The 8,313-nt window shown below is 38.6% G+C and overlaps 1 long non-coding RNA gene across 1 annotated transcript; it reads left to right on the forward strand.

The window, feature by feature from the left end:
* The first annotated feature begins 2,179 nt into the window (after positions 1 to 2,179).
* Positions 2,180 to 5,476, forward strand: LOC141350205 (uncharacterized). The gene is made up of 3 exons (XR_012358190.1): positions 2,180 to 2,932; positions 3,065 to 3,208; positions 4,960 to 5,476. It is a non-coding gene; the product is annotated as an uncharacterized lncRNA (long non-coding RNA).
* Positions 5,477 to 8,313: the final 2,837 nt, after the last annotated feature.

Raw genomic sequence — 8,313 nt, forward strand, 5'->3', positions numbered from 1 at the left:
TAATTTCATGTTGCGGTAATGATAATTTTTGATAATGATAATCTAAAAAATTTAAATAATTTTATAGGAAATATGTTTTAAATCCTCTAAAAATAATGGTTATAAGTTCAGAACTTAATCTTATATGTGCAAAAAAATTGGCTTCAAGTTTTTTTTAATTCTGATGCTGGACAATGGATTTCGTGAGAATCACCCAAATGTGTTGTATTACTTAAAAAATATTACTACTGTACAAGCCTATGTCAATCAAATACCTAACATGGTATCAACATCAAGCCCATCCACTACGAGATCAACCTTCTCATTATCTGTATGTCTGAAGGTTCCTGTTCATTGATCTCCTAATGAACAAGCATATCGTGAAAAGAGGTGTACTAGCATGTAAGGGTGAGAATAACGAAAACGCCTGATACCTTCTCTCTCGGGGCACACGTTCTTTCAAAGCAAAGAGGCATCTTTCAGAGGACAGATGGGATTGACAGCCTTATTAGGGAGTGCCACACCAGCCTCCATCCGGGCCTCGATATTGGATTTCTTGCGGTCCATATCGGTGCAGACACATGTAGATGTTGTAGTTGCATCTACGGGCAGAAATGAAATCAATACCACCAGCTTCTCAACAAGCTCTGCTACATTACAGCAGCTGGGGCTGCAGGACCATCTGGCCTACTCTCAAGAGCTCCGGATCCCTGTGTACATCTCTGTCAGTGAAGTAACTTTTATTTGGTTAACACTAATCAACTGCAGCAAAACAGTGCAATTCCTCTCGCGGAGAGCCTTAACTTGATTTTTTCTTTCAGGGGCGGTTGGAACATCTGTTCTAGCAATGAGCCGAAAAGAGCGTTGAGGTTCTGATAGCCTGGATGAGCCGGTGCAGACTGATGAGTTATGACAGATGACACCTAACTCGAGAAGAGGAGTTATTTAATTTTGTGTCTGTTCCTAAAAGCCATTGGGAAAGATTAGCGGTTATGGATAACACTCTCATTTAACATTAAAGCTGATGTGTGTAATTTCTGCTTCACCAACGTCACCACTAGGGACTGCACAAACAGGTTTCCTAAATGCTCCCCTCAACTTTCGGTGGTCAGATAAACCAACACAAGTTCAAGGCAATTTGTAACTATTTTACAAAGTAGTTAATTTGTATAAATTGGTACGATCTTAAATGTATGCTTTTATACTTTCTGCTTTCTCCCCAGAGATTTTGGGTTTATAGGTGCGGCCAATGGGGCGTACACACCAAATGCACATTCAACAATTTGATTACAAGTAGATTACATTCAAAGTCAATGCAAAGACACAAATAGACGCAAACTCATGCGGGGTGATCCGAATGACGTGAATCGGGCAACGCGATTGCCACGAAAACACGTGCTATTCGCCTCATCTTCGCGCAAGCTGAAAATATTCAAATAGTGAAACATTGGCATGACACGAAGTTAAATCCCGGGAGTAATCTAAAGTGAGGAACGCAATCCTTTGCGTTTGGTGTGTACGCATCATAAGGGTGGGGCTTCATTATTGTTGAACATTCCCCTAAAAGTTTGGCCAGACAAACCAGACAATCCCATGGTAATTCGTAACTATTTTACAAGGTGGTTCATTTGTATAAATTTGTACGATCTCAATTGTACACTGTAACAAATTTCTGTAATTTCTACAGCAAAATTTTACAGTTACTTCTTGTTCTGTCATTTTACAAAGTTTAGCTGTACATTGCAATGCATTGTGGGTCAAAAAACTATTACAGAAGTTGACAGCTTTTCCCCCACAATAAATTACAGGTATATTTGCGCTTGCCTGTAAATGATGCAGTATTACAGTTATTCACTGTTGAATGCGTTGCACGAGGCAGCTTGACGCCATTTTATGTCGGATTGCAGAGGAGCAGGGACATTGCCACGCCACTCATGCCCAAAATGTAAGTATACTATTATAAATAGCTATTATAATTGTTAATGTTGGTTGAAATAAAGTTTACTGTGTATCAGTCAAGCCCCACAATAAAGTTAATAAAGAAATTTTGAACAAGCAATCCCAGGTGAAGCAGTTTAGTGGTTAAAATAAAGTAAATTGTATAACTTTCATGTTAACCCTTTTCATATTTAAATTGGACTTCAATATGTGCATTAACGTCACTCAGGTATGCAAGCAGGGTGCGTGCATGCGCGTATGTGCACGTCCACATTGATGCATAGGTCTTATACATGCATACATATATTTTGAAATATTAAAATATTGATAGGATTAGATCGAAAGATTTTAACAAACGTGCGTGTTCATAGGCGCAAATTCTTTCTCCGCCGGTGGCAGCGTCAAGCAATGCTTAGCAACGAAAGAAGCTCGAAGCGCCCACGCGATTTGAAGAGGAGAAAAGCGGCGCGGTAACGTTATCCGCGTGGTTTCAGACGCGACATGTAAAGTAAATGTAAAGCAACTGTGCGTATGTGTTGGCCATTTCGGTGGCTGCTCGAGCCGAGCCCCGGAGGACCCAGGGGATCAGGGCATATCTGCGTGTTTATTGTAGCACTTCCACTCATAAAACAAGTGAGAAAACTTTTTGGGGTTATAATGTTTCCACCTGCGCTGACAACGCGTTCTGATGGTGTACTGGTAGCGCAGATTGATACTTTTTCGCAACTTTGAATGAGAGAGAACGGCCGTTTCTCAACCGAAGGCTTCAGCCTCCGGAGGTCGCATATGCAGGCTGTATGTCATCAAGCCTGGTTTATTATTTTCATACATTTGCAAGTCATAAGCATATTATAACAATGTATGATCAACAAAGAATAATAGTCAAGCTTTCAAAAATGATATTGCTATGAAAAATTACTGTACATTTGAATCTATTTTTCTTTGTCTTTTAGGTGTTGGCAACAGCAACAGACGTTGAAAAAATACTACAGTTTCCTGACTATAATTGTCTTAGGTAGTCTATTTTTTGTAATGAGTTGTAAGCATTGCAAAGACGAGCTATGAAGGACACAAATTAGTTTAACGTGGATATGTTCATGTGGAAAGCAACAGATTTTTTGCATGTAAACCATTTGTTTATGCTTAGGTGAATCAGCGTTTGGATGCTGAGCATCGGGTGGTTGTGCCTCCACATCCCAACTTCGTGGCTGGAATGGCAGCTTTGTTTTCTAGCTACTACAACTTCAATATTGTGTACCAGGAGCAAATGCACACTGGAGTTCATTCAAAGGTAACTATGTGCTTGAAGTACAATGCGGTTTATCATTATTTTGTAAAGTGTGCTATTATGAGTAACAGAGATTTTATTTTGCTTTAAAGGTGCAGTGTGTAATTTTTAGAAGGATCTCTGGACAGAAATGCAATATAATATACAAAACTACATTATCATGGGTGTATAAAGACCTTTTCATAATAAATCATTATGTTTTTATTACCTTAGAATAAGACGTTTTTATCTACATGCACGAGGGTCCCCTTATGTGGAGGTCGCCATTTTGTGCACCATGTTTCTACAGAAGCCCTTAACGGACAAAATTTTTTTTGTTGGCGGCTACTGTAGCTTCTCTATGCGTTTCAAAAGCAAGGGATGAGCAGTGGGCTGAGCCGTTGGTTGCAATTCGCAATCTCTCCACTAGATGCTATTAAATTTTACACACTGCACCTTTAAGTGTGCTTACAGGAAATCCCTTTAACATGATTTTTTAGTTGATAAATTGGGTTAAGTTGGCAGTTATTTACCCAAATGCTTTATATCATTGCAGAACCAATTCATTGTAACATTCAAACATTGACAATACAGATTTATTTGATTATATATTTTGAAAAGTAGTTCTGCATTGGGGTAACTGAGCATTTAGGTAAATAAACTGCAAACTTGCTTTTTTATGGTATTCACAAGAAATCCCATATGCCCATTTCATATGCCCACCCAGGCCTCACCCTCCCCACTATGGCAGTGATGCTCAAGGCAAACACACAAAAAAGGATCTGTATGCATATACTGTATACACCCACCCACATATATATACTGATACATAAACATATCTTACAAACCTACCTAGATTTTTTTTAACAAAAAAGAGAGATTTGCATGATCTTTGACGATCATTCATTTATTCATGGTTTCATTGGGGTATGAATCAGACTTTGTTATGAAAACAATAGGATTCGGAGTCATAGGAGTAGTTCTTTTGGAGTTTTTTCACAAGGCTGTAGGCCTACATGTTATCAACTGTAGTGATGTAGTTGCATGGACATAGCCCTGTACTATGAGTCCTTTAATTGTAGATCTTTGGATGGACCAGTCCAACAGCAGCAAACTTAGACAACCAAAGAACATTTTACCAAAGACATGTCTTGTGTTCCTCAACAGAATAAATTTATTTTCCTGCTTTAGGGTGCCCTCTGACCACTCATTGGAACAATTTTGTCCATTACAGACTGACAGTATAACTACGTAGTGGAGCCTCGTATCTACGTATCTAGAATGTTTTTCAAGTCTGAAAGCACTATAAAGTTGCTTAATACACTTAATATGGTGTATTATGTTATGAATACTAAAATGTTATATTGTTGTGGTTTGTTTTATGTTTTGTTGTCCTTTTAAGCAGGGAATAGTCGGGAAATTTTCAACCAGAGGACCTGCTGCTTGAGGTTATGTTAATGCAACTAACCTAACCATAACTCATGCAATTTTGTGACTAGAAATCCAAATCATCCCTTCAACTGTTATGACCCTATATTTCACTATTGTCATTGCATTGCAGAACCACTTCCTGGTTTAGCTTGCCTGGACAGCACAACTGAAATTAAATGACTAATAATTACCAGCTGAATTTTTCTGTTGCAGTTTTTCTGCACTTAAGCTGAAAAGGGCAAATCAGCTTGATGTGCACAGCCTGATGTATTTTTGCACTCTCATGTAGAGCAGTTAAGGTACTTTTTCATAAAGTTTATTTTCATGTGATTTTGTGATTTCAGATGCTTCATTGGACTGAACCCGTCCAGTGGGACCAAGACAGCAAAGGTGGTTAGCCAAAAAAGAGGGAAGGTACCGGAGAAAAAGAAGAACCGCATTAACCCTCACGTCTCCTCTCTCCTTAAGCGGCTGATAGATTTTGAATGGCTTCAATTGTAAGTCTCAAGCGACTTCCTCACAATATGAATGGACAATGTTCTAAATGTTTTCTGAATTTCACTGAATGTTAAGAAAATGAATAGAATATGCTTTTAAGAAAAAGACATTCTGAAAATGTACAGTATTGTAACACTGTATTTTGTTTTAATAATAAAATTTCATGATTTTGCATCTTGGACTATGGTTTTATTTAACAGTTGAAGAGAATCTTATCCAATGATGTTTGGATTTAAAGCAAGCCTGGTCTTATTTAAAACACTTTACAATAGGCATCAGCAAAGATTAACTATTTATTTTTTACAACAACACAATGTATTGTAAAATATTTACAGATTTTTGCTGGCAACTCGAGTTGGCAGCAAAAAGATGTAATTATTTAAAAACACATTATGTTGTTGTAAAAAAGATTCTACAATAACATATTGTATTGTGAGGAATTTACAGATATTACCTGGCAACTAGAGTTGCCAGGTAATATCTGTAATTTGAAAAGAAAACAAGATAATGTTGTAAACTAAATAACAATAAAGTAGTGTTTTAATATAAAAACCTAATACTTTGCTGTAATTTATTCACAACAATAACCTGTAAATGAAATCCAGTATTATACTGTAATTCATTTTTACAGTTATTAAAAGCAAATTCACAAAACTTTACAAGACTTTACTGGCAACTTTTTTGCCAGGTACTTACTGTAAAATCTACAGGCAAATTCGTTACAGTGTATGCTTTTATACTTTCTGCTTTCGCCCCAGAGATTTTGGGTTTATGGGTGGGGCTAATAAAGCATCCACAAGGTGAATTCAACCTATTGATTACAAGTAGATTATTAGTAGTTTACATGCAAAGTCAATGCAAAGACACAAACAGATGCAAACTCACACGGGGCGATGCGAATGACGTAAATCGGGAAGCGCGATTGCCACGAAAACACGTGCTATTCGCCTCAAACGCATCTTTGCGCAAGCTGAAAATATTCAACTCCAGTGAAACATTGGCATGACATGAAGTTAAACCCCGAGAGTAATCTAGAGCGAGGAACACAATCCTTTGCGTTTGGTGTGTACGCATCATAAGGGTGTGGCTTTATTAATGTTGAACATTCCCCTAAACTTTTGGTCAGACAAACCAGACAATTCCATGATAATTCGTAACTATTTTACAAGGTAGTTCATTTGTATGAATTTGTACAATCTCAATTGTATGCTTTTATACTTTCTGCTTTCGCCCCAGAGATTTTGGGTTTATGGGTGGGGCTAATGGGGCGTACACAAGGTGAATTCAATGATTTGATTACAAGAAGATTACTAGTAGTTTACATGCATAGTCAATGCAAAGACTCAAATAGATGCGAACTCACGCGGGACGATGCAAATGACACGTATCGGGCAGCGCAACTCGCGCTATTCGCTTCAAACCGTCTTCGCGCAAGTTGAAAATATTTCACGTGAAAATATTTCACTCAAGCGAAAAATTTGCATGACACGCAGTTAGATCCCAAGAGTAATCTAGAGCGAGGAACGCGATCCTTTGCGTTTGGTGTGTACGCAGCATAACGGTACATTCACACGGACGTAAGCGTTAGCGCTTCCCATTCACTTTTAATGGGTGACGTCATGCGTTGCCAAACTGAATTGTGGATCCGTCGGCGCCGCGTCACTGCCATTGCTCGCGGCAGAAGTTGAGCATTTCTTAACTTTTGAAGCGGCAACGAGTGCTAAGGGTGGGGCTTCATTATTGTTGAACATTCTCCTAAACTTTTGGTCAGACAAACCAACACAATCCCATGGTAATTCGTAACTATTTTACAAAGTCAACATCTCATTTGTATATCTTTGTACTTTCTGCTTTCATTCCAGTGATGTTGGGTTAATGGGTGGAGTAAGGGGTGTGGCTTCATTATTGCTTTATTTATCAAATAATCATACGCTTTTTTGACAAATTAGCTACCTTGAAAAATAATTATGCATTCCCGTGCGTTTTGTCTGGACAAACCACTGGTTGTGACAATGTTGCTGTGTTTGCTGGTTTGGATGCTTTACCAACCAGAGCAATGTTTTGCTGCCAGTGTTTGCACTAAGCACGGCTTATTTATAAAAGGTTGTCTGAATTGACACTTTTCACACACTGCATTTAACAATCTTTAAAACAAAGATCAAGGGGGTCTCCTTAAGCCTCAACCATGTGCAGCATTCACCTAAATGATGTAACAGCAGACATATTGCATTAACAGTCACCAAACACCACCTACTGAGAGATAGGAGAGATAATAGCATGATACAGCCAGTTCATGGATGGGTACTATTAGGAGACCACAGATAAGAGCACGAGAGTAACACCCTGGGATTTTTAAAGACCACAATGAGGCAGGACCTCTTTAGCTCGGATAGTTTCAGAAAATCTACACTTTAGCTTTAAATGATGATATTTGTTTTCTGCATACTTCAGGAAATATGTAATTCAATCGAGTCTGAATAATTAATTTCCCATGACAGACTATTGTAATGGACTTTTAAAGATCTAGTCTTCAAACAATGCACCGCTTCCATCTGGATGAAGTTAACTACCAACCACAGCAACGTAAGACACCCACCGCTTCTGAACAGAGAGGAAAAAACGCATTAATAAATACAGCAAGAAAAACTCTGTTCCGCCAACAATAACATTAACATCTGACACGCAAAAGCGGCACCTTATCGTAGAAACTAGACGACCTTTGAAGTGTTTGTGTGAAAGGATCATATTAAAGCTTCAAAGATTCCTTTAAGATTTCCACCAAAGAAATAACCCTTGACACGCCGAAGCACAAACAAAGGCGCGAAAATAAATAAATAGCTCAATTTGGTGAAGTCTGAAAGCGAAGCGAGTTTTTTTTCCCGGTTTCATCCGATGGCACCGAGCTTAGTGGAGCAGGGAGGCATCTATTATTTGGGGGCTGATTAAAGCATCATGACTGGTGTCCGTTCTGTTTTCCAGGGAAGGACTTGACAGCGCGCAGCTCTCCGCCTGGTGCCTCTACATCGTGTTAGGTGATTTACAACTGGCTGGCTTGGTTTATGTAGTGCAGTATTTTCATTTCTTCCCCGCTGAGTACCCGGTTTAGAACTCCTGAAGAAATATTATGCTTTGCTGACAAAATACAGTGACAGCCGTCTCCAGCTACAAAAAAGCGCCACGGTGTTAAACTGTATGAAAGC

Source organism: Misgurnus anguillicaudatus, chromosome 17, assembly GCF_027580225.2.
Source record: "Misgurnus anguillicaudatus chromosome 17, ASM2758022v2, whole genome shotgun sequence".
Lineage (NCBI taxonomy): Eukaryota > Metazoa > Chordata > Actinopteri > Cypriniformes > Cobitidae > Misgurnus > Misgurnus anguillicaudatus.